This window comes from Chenopodium album, chromosome 19, assembly GCF_948465745.1.
Source record: "Chenopodium album chromosome 19, dcCheAlbu1.1, whole genome shotgun sequence".
Taxonomy (NCBI): domain Eukaryota; kingdom Viridiplantae; phylum Streptophyta; class Magnoliopsida; order Caryophyllales; family Amaranthaceae; genus Chenopodium; species Chenopodium album.
In genome coordinates, this window is record NC_137852.1 from 29549773 (window position 1) to 29566610 (window position 16838).

The following is a 16838-nucleotide window of genomic DNA, read 5'->3' on the forward strand; positions in this document are numbered from 1 at the left end:
CAGTTCATCACGATGATAGAAAGGAAGCAATTTAGTGGAGCTAAGGGTGAAGACCCAAATATTCACATTTTTGCCTACTGTCAATATTACAATACCATAAGGCAAACTAGGGTCACACAAGACCAAATGAGGGAGATTCTTTTTCCTTTCTCTTTATGTGGAAAGGCTAAATTATGGTTTTATGGTTTAAATAGAACTGCACCTGGCATTACTAACTGGGAAACTCGTGTGTTAAATTTTTATAATAAATATTACCCTGTAGAGAGAACAACCTTATTGAGAAGTGCAATTCAAAATTTATCCCAAGAGTCGGATGAAACGTTATATGATGCTTGGGAAAGATTTAAAGATCCGCAGAGAGAGTGCCCCCATCACAATTTAGCACAGTGGCAGTTGATACAAGCTTTCTACAATGGGATTGGAAATTCCTCTAGAACAATTCTAGACTCTACAGCTAGTGGGAGATTTATGAACCTTAATGTTGATGATGCAGGACAAGTTATCGAAAATATGGCAATCCACAATTCCCAATATGGGAATCCTAGAGGTTTTACAAACAAGGGGAAACACAATGTTGATTCAGTATCCTTTTTGCAAGCTCAATTAACCTCTATTTGTCAAAAATTAGATAATCTTAGTACTGCTAATTCTAATGTAGCTAATGTTTCTCCAATTAAAAATAATGTTAACAATACTTTTTGTGAAAATTGTTGTATTGTAGGTCATTGGGAACAAGAGTGCAGGAGTTCCATGGAGCAGGTTAATGCTTTTCAATCCATCAAGCAAACCCATACTCCAACACCTACAATCCTGGGTATCAGAACCATCCATACCTTTCTTACCGGAGCACCAATGTGCAAAACCCCACACCTCCACCTCCACTACAATCACAACAATAAGAACCACCACCACAACAGAAATATTACTATCTCAACTCTGGCCAGAAAACCCAAGCACAAACTACCCCATCTTCCGACCTTACTTTGTTAGAAATTAGAGCGATGTTAACTAGTATGCAAAAGCATATGGAGAGTAGGGATACACAAATTGACTCAATTATAACCCATAATAAAGTCAAAGATACTAAAATTACACAGTCATCCGCTGCTCTACAGACTCGCCAGCAGGGAGCCCTACCATCGAAGCCAGTACAACCTGGCGTTTGCAATTACCCTCAGGAGTAAAGCTGGGCATGGGCCGTGCCGGCACGCGGGCGGCACGGGCCCGGCACGAGGATGGCCCGGCACGGCACGGCCCGCTGAGTGGCCCGGCCCGGCACGACGGCACGCCCCTCGTGCCTCGTGCGGGCTGCGTTCAAAAAAAAAAATTTGGCCCGGCCCGGCACGAGCCCGTGAAATGGCCCGCCGGCACGGCCATATTAAACAATAAATATTAATATAATTTAAACAATATTTAATATAACTTAACTCCATAAAAAATTTAATAATTATTAAATTCAAATATTAAATTGTATAATTATTCAATTCAATTTTTTCTTTCATAAAAAAAATTCAAGTTTTTTTAAAGTTTTTTTTAATTTTTTTTTTTTTAAAAAAAAAAGAAAAAAGGGTAAGCCGTGGGCCGGCACGGTGGCCGGCACGACGGGCGGCCCGGCACGGCACGACCGGCACGGTGGGCCGTGCCGTGCCGTGGACAGGGGAAGCTTGAAGGCCAGCACGGCACGGCACGGCCCGCCTCCACCGTGGGCCGGCACGGCCAGGCACGACACTGTTCATGGCCCGCCTAGGCACGGCCCACGGCAGGCCCGGCACGGCCCATGCCCACCTCTACTCAGGAGTGGTTCACGCTATGATGGGCCTCCTATGCCCAACGATGATGAACATGTTTTAAAAAAAATTGCTATTCATGATTCCATTATACCAAAGGGTAGTACTAATATATCTGATGCTACATTGCAGGGTAAAATTCCACGGAAGGTTGCAACTAAGGAGAAGAGTAACGATGCTCAAAAGCCAGCTATCAAACTTCCATTCCCTAATCGTCATTTGAAGACCAATTTGGATAAGCAGTTTGGTAAGTTCCTGGAGATGGTGAAGGATTTGTAGGTAAAAGTTCCTTTCACAGAGTTAATTACACAAATTCCTACATATGCAAAATTTATGAAAGAAATATTGACTAGGAAAAGGTCTATTAGTGAGGTAGAAACTGTTGCTTTTACTGCAAAATGTAGTGTCATACTACAAAATAAATCTCCACCTAAACTAAAAGACCCCGGTAGTTTTTCTATCCCTTGTCATATTGGCAATATAATGATTGATAATGCATTATGTGATTTGGGTGCTAGTGTTAGTGTCATGCCATTATCTATGTGTTCTAAGCTAAAATGGGTAAATTAAAATCTACTAATATTACTCTGCAAATGACCGACCGTTCTATTAAATAACCCCTAGGTGTTTTAGAGGATATTCTTGTTAGAGCAGGTAAATTTTAAATACTTATTGATTTTGTTGTTCTTGATATGGCTGAGGATGTGCAAACCCCAATTATTTTGGGTAGACCCTTCCTTAATACTTGTAGTAAATATTTCAAGTACTATAGCCCCAAGCTTGAACCCCACTGTGATCATACACTAAAGTATGGTGGCGTTCCAAAGGGAAGAAAGCTAGAGCAAAAGAGTCGCCAATAATTTTTAGGAACTTGTAAACCAATCACGAGGTGAAGATTACACCCCTTAAACGATCCAGGAGATCGTCAACTCCATAAGCTCTTAAACTAAATAGGGTTCGGGGATAAGGGTACGAATCCAAACTACAAAAGAGAGGACTCGCCCTATAAAATAAGCCTCTACTTTATTCTACTCGTATTCATGTGCGCTTTTTGACTAACATGCAAACATTAGATTTAGCCCTAAACCTGTTTATCTATGTTGGTTGAATATTTTTTTTATTTTTTTATTTTTTTATTTTTTTGTGTTTTTTTGACAAGAGCAAAGGTAAAAACAAACTAAAACAAATTAATAGTAGTAGCCCAGCATTCCTTAGCAATGTCGTGTGCCCCTTGTACTTGGTCTCTTGAGACCTTCATGATGGTGCATTTTGTGAATGAGGCGCCCACCTTCCTTATCTCATTTACCGTCCACGAAATCTCAATATCCTTACATGTGCTACCCCGGAGATTGGCGAGAAGGTTAGTAGAGTCTGATAAAATTAGGAGATCATGTCTATCCTTTGAGTGGGCCCATTTCATAGCTTCCAAACATGCCCAAGCCTCACATTGTAGAGCTGAGTTTGCTGTTCCATGCCTTCCTCCTTTGCCTGTGTCGATCCCATCTTCCCTTACCGACCATCCAATTCCTGCCCTCTTAGTCCTTTTGTCCCATGACCCATCAACCTCTATTAGGAAGTTTCCAAGGCCTTCCCTTTCTTGCCCCAAATGGACATAATTAAATCCCGGCGGATGGGTAGGGCACCCTCTTTCATTGCCGTCAATACAATTGTGTCTCTCTTCATTAAGCTTGAAGGTCTCACGTTCATTAATTGCTTGGTTGGTGAATTCAGTTACCAAGCTTGCTCCTCCTCCACTACCATTGAAACACCTTGCATTCCTCGTTCTCTATAGCCCCCATAACGTTGCAATAAATAAGGCTATACGGTTACTATGTTTTCCATCCTTGCTATTGAACAGCAGGATATATGATTGGACCCTCTTTCCCCTTACCTATTCATTTTTTGTATGTTGGTTGAATATTAATGCATAAATAAAACTATTATTGGCGATCACTAGAATTAAAATCATATCAGCCTAAACCAAATTATTAATTATCTTATTAAGCGTGATTTCAAGTACAAATTCCCTTTAAACAAGCATAAAAGGCGTGATCAAGCAATAACAAAAATATAAATAAAGCAACATAATAATAATAATAATAATAATAATAATAATAATAATAATAATAATAATAATAATAATAATAATAATAATGATAATAATAATAATAATAATAATAATAATAATAATAATAATAATAATAATAATAATAATAATAACAACAACAATACTCAAAATCGTGTTAAGCCATAATAAAGCTTATATATAATAGCAAGACCCTAGGCATGATACTAACAAGATTAATAACAAACCCTAGCATGCCACTAAGCAATAAAGATCAAAGCTTTAAACCTAACATGGTACTAACATTCTAACATGATATTAGAAATAATAAAAGGCGCCCTAAACATGATACTAGGAAGCAATAAATAACATCCTAACACGACACTAGAAATTAATCAATAATAAACATGCTTTCTACATTGAAAGAGACTAATTAGATTACATAATTTGAAGCTTCGTACCTCTTTCTAATAACAAAATACATAAGTTAGTAAACTTCAATGAAATAATAAATCAAAGAATTAAATTAAATAAAGTTTAAACTAGATTTGGACCAAACCCTCAAAAAATTATAAACCTTGCATGTCTAGGGCGAAGGCAACTTCGAACTTGGCTAGATGATTCTTAATCTTGTGTATGCGGAATTGTGTTTTAAAGGTTGGTTTAGAAAGAGTGAGAGAGAAAGAAAGCATATATTGCTTAAGAGAGAGAATAGAGAGAATCAAGTAATTCTTGATGAGAGTTGATGATTGGAAAAAGGGGAGATATGACCTCTATTTATAGGGAAAATAGTCCGAAAAAGCATAGAATTTGATAAGGAATAAAACTACACGCTGTCGCCAGAAATACACGCTGTCGCGAGGTGACAGTGTTTGTCGCGAGGCGACAAGGTCTGTCGCCAAGCGACAGCCTGGCTTGCACGCGCTTTCCACGCAGAATCTGTACAGAAGATAAAACGTATTCTTAAAAATAATAATATTTTATTCCAAATAAAAATCCATCTTAAATTTATTATTAAATCTAATAATATTAGAATTTAAAATAACCTTCTAGAAACTTCTAGAAAGTTATAATTAATCCTAATAATTTTAGGAATAATAATTAACATTGGGCCCTCCTCTAGATCATTGGGCCGTATGTAAATAATGAACCGGACCCAGTTTAGTATTTTGGCCATAACTTCCTCAATATTCATCGGAATTGGGCTTATAATATATCGTTGGAAAGGTCTTTTTGAGCCCCATCCAAATACAATATTATTGGACCCTTATCATAGACCAAACTAAACTAGATTGGCTATTTTTAATAAATAGAGTTGTTTTCAAAAACAAAGAGAAGAGAATTTTAAATAAAACTAAACCGCAGCACTAGACTTTCACACCTTCACCTCATTCGATTATAGTTCGACATGAAAGGCATTCATCACTAGGTTTGGTTTTGGGGAAACACAAATGGGTGTCTACAGAAGCCCCCACTTTGACTGAGTCTGGTGAAACGCATGTTTCGAAAACAAAAGTCAAAGTATTGATAGGGACGAAGAATGATTCAGAACGTTCTGCGATTCCAAATCATTCTTATAATGCCGATACCTGTAAAACAATGTTAGTTAAACAGATAAAAGAGTTAAAAAATGCATATCTTGCACCGTCGAGCACACGTCTCTGGGTAACCATTTTCGTTGCTGCATTTTGTTTTGACGACCTTCTACATTCTAGAGAACGCCATCTTTGAAGGTAACATTGCGTCGTCATCGTCAATATTTCTTGGTGACAATCCTCCACAATATCTCGGGAACATCGTCGAAAATAACTGTACGTCGTCATTCTCAGGGTTGTGGCAGTACGTCGCCGCAATAGACAATCTCTTCTTTATCTTGAGAAACCGTCGAAGGTTACCATATTTTGTCATCTTCAGAATATGTGACATTCTCCACATCCTAGGGAACACTGTCTATCATTGCTGCTACATCTCGAGCTTTTCCTTGAATCATGGTGACAACCTTCCCAATCATAGCGAATGTCGTCGAAGACCGCCGCATTACGAACCGCTCTTCTCAAATATAGGTGACAACCTCCACAATCTTAGCGAATGTCGTCGAAGACCGCCCATCTCGTGCTATCTTCTCAAATCCTGATGACAACTTCCACAATCTTAGCGAAGGTCGTCGAAGATCGCCTATCTCGTGCTATCTTCTCAAATCTAATAATAACCTCCCCAATCATAGTGAAAGCTATTGAAGGTCGCTTCATCTTAAACCGTCCTTCTTAAATCCAAGTGAGACCCTTTAAATTTTAAAGCCCCCCTGTTGAAAGCTTTGTCTTCTCGAATCTTCAAATCTTCTTCCATCCTAGGAAATCGTTATGAACCGTTAATTCGGTGCTTGCGATGAGCCAATGCTTAGGCGCTTTAAGCTAAGCGATACGATCTTTTGTCAGGTCGATCACTCATTGCGATTGTAATCGAGCCGACTACTTAATCATATCAAATTGCTTAGAGGGGCTAACTGGCATACCAAGGAACCCAAACTTCTGCACTAGGTCCATATGACCACATCATGAAGCCACGTGACCTGTCGCCACACAAGCGCAAGCCAAAAGTGCTTGTCGCCGCAATATCGCTCTGCACTTTCAATTTGGTCGTTTCCTTACAACCAAATCTGCTCAAATCTTTTCCAAATTAAAGCTAGTCATCTCTAATTTACTGATCCATATAATTTTTCTCAAACTTCTCTCATCTTGGAAAAGTTTCATTCATCTATATTCGCGGTTTTTTGAAAAAATCCGGGAATATTGTTGCTTGCTGGAATGTACCTGCATCTATATTTCGGACTATAGGACTTTGCTAATCTTTTATTATCTTAGTGTTAACCTAAAGCTTAGTGTTGCTTGACTCATTGATTTGACATGCATGACTCGACTCAAAGCGTTTGATACATGTGTTAGACTCAACTCGATGTGATATGAAACGACATGACTCAATGTACATGACTCAAAAACAAAAAATTTTGTCATTTTTTGTGGAGGGTACCAAATTTCTCCCGAAAAAGAAAGACGCGAAAAAGAATCGAAGTGTTTAATGGTGCATGTTGAATGAGCTTAATCAAGTATATGCATTTGATGCTATCTCTCAAGGTGTAAGGATTAATTCATCATAAGCTATCCCAATTGTTGACTCAATTATGAAAGTATTTAGGTAACTTAGGCACGGAGGCTAAGCACTTCTTACTTCCTGATACAATAATGATTATGAGTGATGAGTGATGTGTGATTTGACAAAGCATGCTCCAACGTTATGTTATGATTTCATGACAAAGGGTTCCCAAAGGAAGTATCTTTTGGTCATGTATCTGTGTAGTGTGTGAAAGTGACACTTAACTTAGGCTGCAAAGGCTAACGGTATGGAAAAGTATTATTTGATAAGAGTCAATTAATGATGACTCTTAGGCTAGGTAGGCTAATGATGTAGGGATCAAGCCCCCAAGCCTAGCTCTAAGTAAATAGGGATGAGCATATATAGGAGATCCCTTAATATGATCATCGTGTAAGTATGTGAATGTGAAATGAATGTATTTTTATTATGGCCGCACCCCAATGTGAGGTTGCCTACGTATCCGTTAGGAATCAGGCCAAACGTAGCTCTAGCCGAACCTCGCACAAGTGTATGTATACCTCAAAAAGGTCTTTTTAAGGGTTGTAACGTGGTTAGGCTAAAGGTTGAAGAAGAAGGGGATAAAGGCTCAAGACCCTAGATAAGCCCCCAAGGTGTGCAACCTTGCTTTTGAATCTTTATATTTTTATGCTTGAGTTTTATCACTTTTGAGCTCTCTTTCTTTTTTTTTTGTTTATTTTTGCTCTTTTCCTTTTCCTTTTTTTTTTGCTTTTGCATTTTTTTTATTTTTATAAGTGTGGGCAATCCCGATCATGCGATCTATCACTCACTTGGCATTTATGTTTCTCAGGCACGGTACCGAGCACTCGCTAAGAGACGCAATCTGAGACGTATTCTTATCAAAGATATTTCCATATCAAAGACATTGGAACACTTGCCTTTTTGCACACTTTTATTTATTTTTTTATTGTTTGCTTATTTTTGCTATTTTAATCTTTTGAATTACTCAAGCTTTTCATATTTAAAAATTGCATAAGTTACACACCATCCCATCCCAAGGTGAGGTAGAAGGGTTGAAGAAAGAAAGGTCTATCGTTAGACGAGGCTCAAAGTGGTTTATCAAGAAAGGGATTATATATTTGAAGGGTGAAGATGATGTGACATGGCTACAAAGGGTGCCTCAAATCATTGGTATACATTGTGCTTAATTCGGCATTTTTTTTTTTTTTTTTTTTTTTTTTTTTTGCAATGCAATGCAATGCAATGATCATATGCAAGAAAATAAAATGCTCATTTTATTAAAAGGAAAAAACCTATGGAATAAATCTAAGAAAGACAAAGGGTGGCTATGCTAGACTTATGGGGGAATGGTTTGAAAAAAAAGAAGAAGAAAGCATGAAATCTTGGTGAGAAGCTTGCCTTGTATTTTGTCTCATCATTACTTTTTTCTTGTCAATCACATGACTCAAACTCGATTCATCATGCATAGATGGGAAGAGATCATGAAAGAATGAAGGGAATGATATTTGTGGAGAAATCATGTTGTGAGTAGGAAGAAGATGTAGACGAAGAAATATGGAAGAATTAGGAATAGAATGGTGATGGGAAGGAGAACGGTAGGTCGTTGGGCTACCACCCCACCCAATCAAACAAAATTTGTAACTTAACAAACCCCTATTTAGTGTAGTGGTAAGTCAAGGTCGAACCCAAAGGAATGGAGGTTAAATGCACGATGCCTAAGTTAAGCTATTCCGAAGTCTAGTAGGGGTTTATGGTAGAAACTAAGGCTAAGCTAGGCGATGCAAAAGCCTTGTACTAAATGAATGCTAAGGCACTAGGGGAATGGATCCACATGCATCAACGATGAAGTTCAATCAACTTGGGGAATTAACCAATCAAGTCAAGCAATGTGAGGGAAAACCGAAATTGCAACCAAGAGAGTACATCAAGCTATTCTCCTAGAGGTCTAATTAGCGTCAACTACATCAAACACTAGCTAGGAAACATCACAAGATATCTCAATCGAGTAAATGTAAGCCACAAATCAATGGTCCGTATCAATGTGAACTCACAATGCAATCTAGTGTGAATAACAAGGGTGATCAAGCCTAATCAAGCACACACATGCACAAAATCAATCAACCAATTTAATCACATTATCAACTCAATCAATTTCCCCCAAATTAATCTCAATTCATCATCAATACATGCTTCACCACTACCCTAGCCAAATAAACTACTCACAATCCATAAAGAACATCAAAATCAAAGCTAAACTAATCATCATTCCCAAATTCATCAATTGAAATCAAATTGAAACCAACAAATTCAATCAAATCAATCAAACAATCAATTAACCAAATCAAACAACAATACTAATGAAATCAAACATTGAATTGCATTAAAGAGTAAAGAATCCTTACAAACTTGATAGAAATCAAATCAAATGAAGCAATATTCAATCATCAATCATCAAACCACACTTTCTCTCTCTAAAAATGCTAAGAACTAATGTTTTCTCTCTCTAGGATCTAATCTAATCTAATTCTCCCCTTGAAATATCTCATCTTCTCCCTATAACTGGAAAGAAATAACTAACAATCCCAAGAGGAAGTTGGGAAAGCCCGCACAACGCTGCTGCTTCCTCCTTTCTTCTTTGCCCTAGCTCACGAGGTGCACACATCCTAGATGATGATGATGGAGGACAAGGTAGGCAGGAACTTCCTTGAATTTCTTGAAGAATAGAAGCCATGAGGAAGGCATAAACAAGACCTTGAAGCAAGCTCCTTGAACCTCACATTGACTTGAAACTTCTTGCACAAGCTTTAGGCATGAAAATCAATGGAAAACTATGGAAAGGAAGCCCGGGAATCCTTGGACAATCAATCACAACCTACAATCAAAGGATAAAAAGCAAGTAAAAGGGAAAAATAGCAAGTAAACAAGAAAAAGCATGAAATAGAGAAACTAACTACAAAAAAACATAAAATGAAGAAAACAAGAATAAAACTAAGGAAAACCAAAGAAGAGTGAGATAAAATAAAATAGAAATCATCCAAAAAGGAATCAAATGAGTGCCAAAAATGTCACTCATCAAATTCCCCCAAGCTAAACTTTTGCTCGTCCTCGAGCAAAACAAAGCAAGAAAAAGAGAGGATGAAAATTTTATTGAAAAAGAAAAAGAAAGACTCAAGATAATAAAATACACTAAAACTCATTGTCATAGGAATCACGGTTGTTTTTAGCTACAACAAGCCCTTTAAACCCCAAAGTCGCCTATGAGGACGAGTGAGGTCTCGTAAGGGTATCCTAAGAGTTTGACCCATAACTCTCCACCAAACATTAATGAGGCAAACCATAAAAGAAAAAGAAAGAAAATAAAATAAAAACAAACCTTTGCGAAATGAACCAACATAAAGACTATAATGCAAATGAATGACAATCTTTCTCAAGTAGTTAAGGTATGGACGTTTCAAGATATCCAAGGTTGATTGAAACATAGGGTATGCTAGGCATAGGAACTAGTTATCACAATTCACTTTCATCCCAAACAATCTTACCGTGTTCTTCCCACTAGTCTCAAATCTCCCTTTAGTGAGCGTCCCGATGATTCCCCGAAGGAACCGGAAAAAGAAATGTTTTTAGGCTACTCGACATCTTGACTATGCATCCCCTTTCCGTAGGCAAAGACCAATGATGCTCTCCCCCGAATAGTGACTCAACTATCTAGGTCAAAAGGTCTTTCCCCAAGGTTGTAACGTAAGGCAATAAGGGTGAAGGTCGGCTAAAATTTAAAATTTGGTGGTTTTCCTAATAGTGAAGCAAAGATTGCGCATATCTTTACACCAAGACTAAGTTGTCACCAATCAAAAACAACACCCCCAAGCTTACTTGAAGCTATACTCACAAAAATATATACAAAAAGCGTACACGCTTCTCCCCTAAGCTAAAATAAAGCATTGTCCTCAATGCTTAGAAGGAGAAAAGAATACATCAAAATATTTTTTGAATTTTTTCACTTTTTCAATTTTTTCTTTTTCAATTTAATAGTGCTTTGTCCTTGCCTCTTTTAACATTGGAGGGCTTTTCCGATTTTGCACTTATTTGTCCATGCCTTTTATAATATAGGACGGCTTTTACTCATACTCAATTGCCATTATTCACAAAGAAAATATAACACAATCTTGGTTTCATAAGAACCAAACATTCCAACTTCTCCACCACAAACTCCATCAAGAATGATCAATTGCTTCACAAAAACCAAGAAAAGAAAGAAAATGAAACAAAAGGCCAAAGATCTAAAGATGTGGCTTGAAAAGAAGGTATAAGGCTCAAATGATTGCAAGAAGGCAAATGTAAACCCAAAAATAAAGAAAATAACAAAATATAACAAAAATGAAATTACCACCCCGAAAAATGTGCCTTTGTCCTTCCTAGATAGTTCGGTCTCGTGTTTGAGAATCATACATCAAGATTTATTAGATTAGGTTTGCATAGTCAAGGATCCACGCCGCTCATTCAAAGAATGTTGAAGGCTAGAAAAACAAGTGAGCTCACAAGGATGTGGCAAAAACTCACTAATGGTGTCAAATCAACTATAAGAAGCAACTACCAACGTACCACAAACAAGTAGAATCCGGCTTCATGATCCCCCTAGTTCAAACCAACTACCCTAGCATACACCTATCCTAGAGTCAACCGAACATAGTCTCAAACCGTGCATACCTTTACAACCTAGGAAGAAAATCATGCAAAAGACAAAGTCCAATGTACAAGGTCCAAATCAAAAGAAAAGTGGAAAATAAGGCCTCAAAACCATACCACAAAGAAAAATGAAAGGAAATAAAAGAAAGGGAAAATAAAAGAAAAACAAAAGCAAAGTAATGGAACATAGAAAAGGAAAATAGGAGAGATAAAATGAAATGAAGTAGAAAGCAAGTTAAACACATAAGAATCCCAATCGACAAACAAGTGATCGAATGACGTCATCGTCATCGGTCCCAAACACATTATGTGTTAACAAGCATCCATCCTCGAACCATTCAACTTCCCCTAACTAATCCTATTCTATGCAACCAAGAAAAATAAAGAGAAAAAAAAAAGAAAGATCTCACCGGCTTCAAGCTTAAGCGAAAATAAACGAAGTAAGAAGAAACCACCTTGTTGCATTCCATGAACAAAAAAAAGCTTCGACCAGAAACCAGGTGAGAAAAATAGAATAAAAGAAACTATATACAAAGAAAATTGTCAGTAACTTCCAAATGAAACCAGCCGAAATTCGGCAGCATAACGACAAGAAATGAAAAATATAAATCAGAGACAGTGAAACATCAGGTAACATCATCAGCAACAAGAGTCATCAGAGTAACAGCAGAGCAGATAGATAAAGAACAGAGCGAGTCATCATCAAAGAAACAGCAGATAAAACATCACAGAGACATCAGAGCAGACAGAGGACATAGAGGCTAAGATGGAAAAATGCGAAGTGAACCACTAACAAGGAGGTGAACCATGCAAACCATAACCAACCTAAACCAACTCCCCCAAGCTAGCAATGAGCCACCCCTCCCCCAAGCTAAACCCAACCATAGGGCAAACAAGAAGCACAATCATAAAGCATGCATACGGAGGGGGGTAGCCAAAATGGCTCACTCGGCACTGAAGTAGGGAGTAGAACTAGTACTCCCCCCACCTGACGAAACAACTTCCTTCCCTTTAGCCTTACCTAACCTCCTAAGGGCATCAGCAGCAAAATAGTCAGACCAATCATCCAAGACAAGGGGCCCTGAACGACCCCATCTCCCCTCAGTCTTAGGGGAAGGGAAAGGAGCAGGGTTTGCTGGATCATAAGTCCAGTCACACCCTCCCGGCCTCCTATAATCGTAATCCCCTTTAGAGGTCCCACGAATGGCACTATGCGCCATATGTGGGCCCTCCCAGTAGGGATAGCAAAGACGGGGCCCCACCGCCTTGTCAAAAGGCTCCCACTGTGGGACAGGGCCCTCTTGGACCGGGAGGTATGGATAATTCACATAAGGCTCAATATCCCCTCTAGAAACATGATAGTCATACACCCTCCTAGCATGATAATCATAACTACCCACAAAACAAGCATTCCCCATAGAAGAAGAAGACAATGCAACAGAAAGGGCATCAATCATTTCATGCAAGCTCGATAAATCATGCAAGGGAGGGGATGAAGGAGAAAGAGGAGTAGGAGAAGAAGTACAAGGGATACCTCCCTTAGATGAAGATGCCTTAGACTTTGGAAGAGCATAACCCGAAGAAGGCATGGAAACCCAACGAAAAGAACTCGGAATGTCTCTCTTGGGCGGCTTCCAAGGGTAGGGCGAACTCTTGTCTCTCACCATCGACCCTTCGTAGGGAATAAGGCACCAATCGGTAGTCCGAGACACTTTCCAAATAAACAAATCGTCCATGATAGTGCACTCAATGAACTTTTGATTGATTAAGGCAAACGTGCCCAACAAACAAGACGAAGACTTCTCTCTAGGGTCCTTAATCTCCACAAGATCTCCAATCATGGATGCATACTTTTTGTTAAGCGATAGCACGATGAGGGTAATCATACCCCCAATTTGTATGCTTCCCGAGAGAAAGAAACCGTCACGAGTGTCGATGAAGCGGTCGAGCAAGTGCCTAGCAAAATCAATCACCTCCGGCATATCATCCCTATATCGATGAGCCAACCATAGCCAACTTAATTGCTCTTGAGATATAGCTCCAAGAGATTCCTTGGAGAAAAATGCATAAGTAAGTATGCGGCTAAAGTAGCGCATCGCTCCATGGACTATAGAGGCCGATTTGGAAGTTTGGGCACAATAAGCATCCTCAATAGAAATATCATCCCACCAATCATTCTCATCATACATATGGTTGCGATGAAGAGCTTCATAGGCCGGATAAATCAAAGGCATGCCATCAATGGGCTCCGGAAAGTTGAACATCTTGTTTAGGAATGAAAGGGGAATAGAATAGTCTTCATTGAATACTTGGAAAGATAGCGTTGTACATTCATTATCGTCACCATCCTTTTGCACATCGAGCGATGATAGGAATTCATAGGTGAGCCTTGCATAGGTGGGAGCACTAAGGTCAATGAATTGCTCAAGGCCCAAATTTCGAGCTAACATCCGTACATCATCGTCGATCCCAAGAAGAGTAGTGGTGTCCCGATCATAGAATCTTGTAGAATACAGTTTCCTTGATGAAAGACTCTCAAATCTATCCCAATGCTCTTGAACCGTGAACTTGATGCCATAAGTTTCTTTGATGGAGGAAGGTGGATCAATTGTCTTCCTCGAATTTGTAATCTTGGTGCGCTTAGCTTGTCTTGAACCACCCATCTATAAAATAATGGACAAAGGAAATGATTTCAATAGTAGGAATAGTGTGCCAAAAATTAATCATGTGCATGGGGAAAAATAAAAGGACAATATGACGACATGAGTTAAGCAAAAGTTCAATAGAGGTGAATAATGCATAATCAAGGCATCACAATTGACACAAGTATTACCCCAAATCACAATTAAGAAAAGCAACTATATACCATACTACCAACGACCACTTTCTCCATTATCACCATCAACATCAACAAAATACCCTAAAACTAAACATATGAAAATCCAACAAGATTCATGCTAAAATTTGTAAATGCTCAAGTAATATCATCATCATAATTAGATTCTACAAAACCATCATCAACATGTCCATAATCATCATCATAAAAACAAGTGGTAGTAATGGTGGGGAGTGTGAGGGTAGTACTAGTCATGCTCAAATTCTCATGAGGTATGAAAATTGAAACTTTATCATATAAAACATGCAATTATACTTTCAATTGATTGAAAATCACAATATTTAAGCAAGAAAAACACTACGACACATAAACATCTCCAACAATCATACCAACAAGTTTCAATTAAAAAGTACCCAAAATTTTCAAACTAGGAGTGAGAAAATTACCTTTAAGGATGTAGAATGAAGACTTGGGTAGCAAAGTAGTGAGAATTATGGAAAAGTTGATGAGGAAAAATGAAAAATAATATGATGAAAATGGAGGATAACTATGAGCAACCACAATAGACCTAAGAAGGAAGTAGAATGAAGTAGAAGAGAGAGAGAGAAGGAAAATCGGGCTTAAAAGAGGAGGGAAAACTAGCCCACGTATACCCAGCAAGGTGCGGCCGCACATGAGAGATGTGCGCCCGCACAGAGCTCGTGTGCGGCCGCACATTACTGATGTGCGGGCGCACAAAAACTGGGCTTTATGTCCGACTTTCTTCCTCCCTCATCATGTGCGCACACCCCCATGATGGTCATGGGGAACCATATAGGCAGTAGCTACACTTCATATTGGAGATAGAAAAACATGAAAATCATGAAAATAAACACAAGTATTCACCATTCTCCATACTTACCCATTCTTCTAACTTAAGAATTGGGACAAGTTTACCTCAAGATTGGCATCAAAATTGTTGGAAATCGTCTCAAACCATCCTACAACATCAAACACAACAAAATTAGATCACAAAAACACCACCAACATCCAAAGAAAAACCAAAAGAAAAAGGATGAAAAAGTTAGAAAACACGGGTTGCCTCCCGTGAAGCGCTTAATTTAGAGTCTTAAGCTAGACATCCTCCACCTCTTTCAAGGCGGATCATAGAGAGTCATGTCATGAATCACCCCCACGAACAGTCCATCATAATACCTCTTTAGTCTATGTTCGTTAACCTTAAAAGTTCTTGAAAAATCCAAAGGAGAAATTTCGATAGAGCCATTTGAAAACACCTCTTGAACAACAAAAGGGCCGGTCCAACGAGACATCAATTTTCCGGGAAAAAGCCTCATTTTGGAATTGTAAAGAAGCACCTTATCCCCCGGAACAAACTCTTTCTTCTCAATGAGCTTATCGCACCTCTTTAGTTCTAGCTTTGTACAAGCTAGCACAATCATAGCATCCAACCGAAGCTCTTCCAACTCATGAAGGTCTAACCAACGTTGCTCACCCGCACTAGCCAAATCAAAATTGATCTTTTTAATAGCCCAATGAGTGCGGTGCTCAGGCTCAACCGGAAGGTGACAAGGCTTTCCATAAACCAAGCGATAAGGAGTGGTACCAATAGGAGTTTTGAAAGCCGTTCTATATGCCCATAAGGCATCATCAAGCTTATTTGCCCAATCTTTCCTACTCCTTGCAACTGTCTTCTCAAGAATTAACTTAATTTGACGATTAGATACCTCAACTTGCCCATTAGTTTGAGGATGATAAGGAAGACCAAATCGTTGGTTCACTCCATGCTTTTTCAACATCTTCCGGAAAGCATAGTGCACAAAATGTGAGCCATTGTCACTTATAACCGCTTTGGGGATGCCAAACCTAGGGAATATTATCTTTTTGAACAATTTCATCACCACTTTATGGTCATTAGTGGGAGAAGCAATGGCTTCCACCCACTTTGACACATAATCAACGACAACAAGGATATATTGATTCCCATAAGAAGATGGAAAAGGACCCATAAAATCTATACCCCAAACATCAAATATTTCCAATTCAAGTATTGGTTGTTGGGGCATCTCATTTCTCCTCGAAATATTCCCGGTCCTTTGACATTGATCACAACTTTTGACATACTCCCAAGCATTCTTAAAGAGGTTAGGCCACCATAATCCAAATTGAAGCACCTTAGAGGCCGTTCTTGAAACACCCATATGACCGCCACTAGGATCCGAGTGGCACATCTTCAAAACATTTGGTATTTCCTCATTTGGCACACATCGGCGCAACAATCCATCCACACCTCTTTTGTACAAGATTGGTTCATCTCATACATAGTGCCTTGCTTCTCTCT

The 16838-nt window shown here is 38.7% G+C and overlaps 1 non-coding gene across 1 annotated transcript; it reads right to left on the reverse strand.

The window, feature by feature from the left end:
• Nucleotides 1-273: 273 nt before the first annotated feature.
• LOC145596327 (small nucleolar RNA R71) lies at nucleotides 274-380 on the reverse strand. Its single transcript, XR_014103172.1, has one exon. It is a non-coding gene; the product is annotated as a small nucleolar RNA R71 (small nucleolar RNA).
• Nucleotides 381-16838: the final 16458 nt, after the last annotated feature.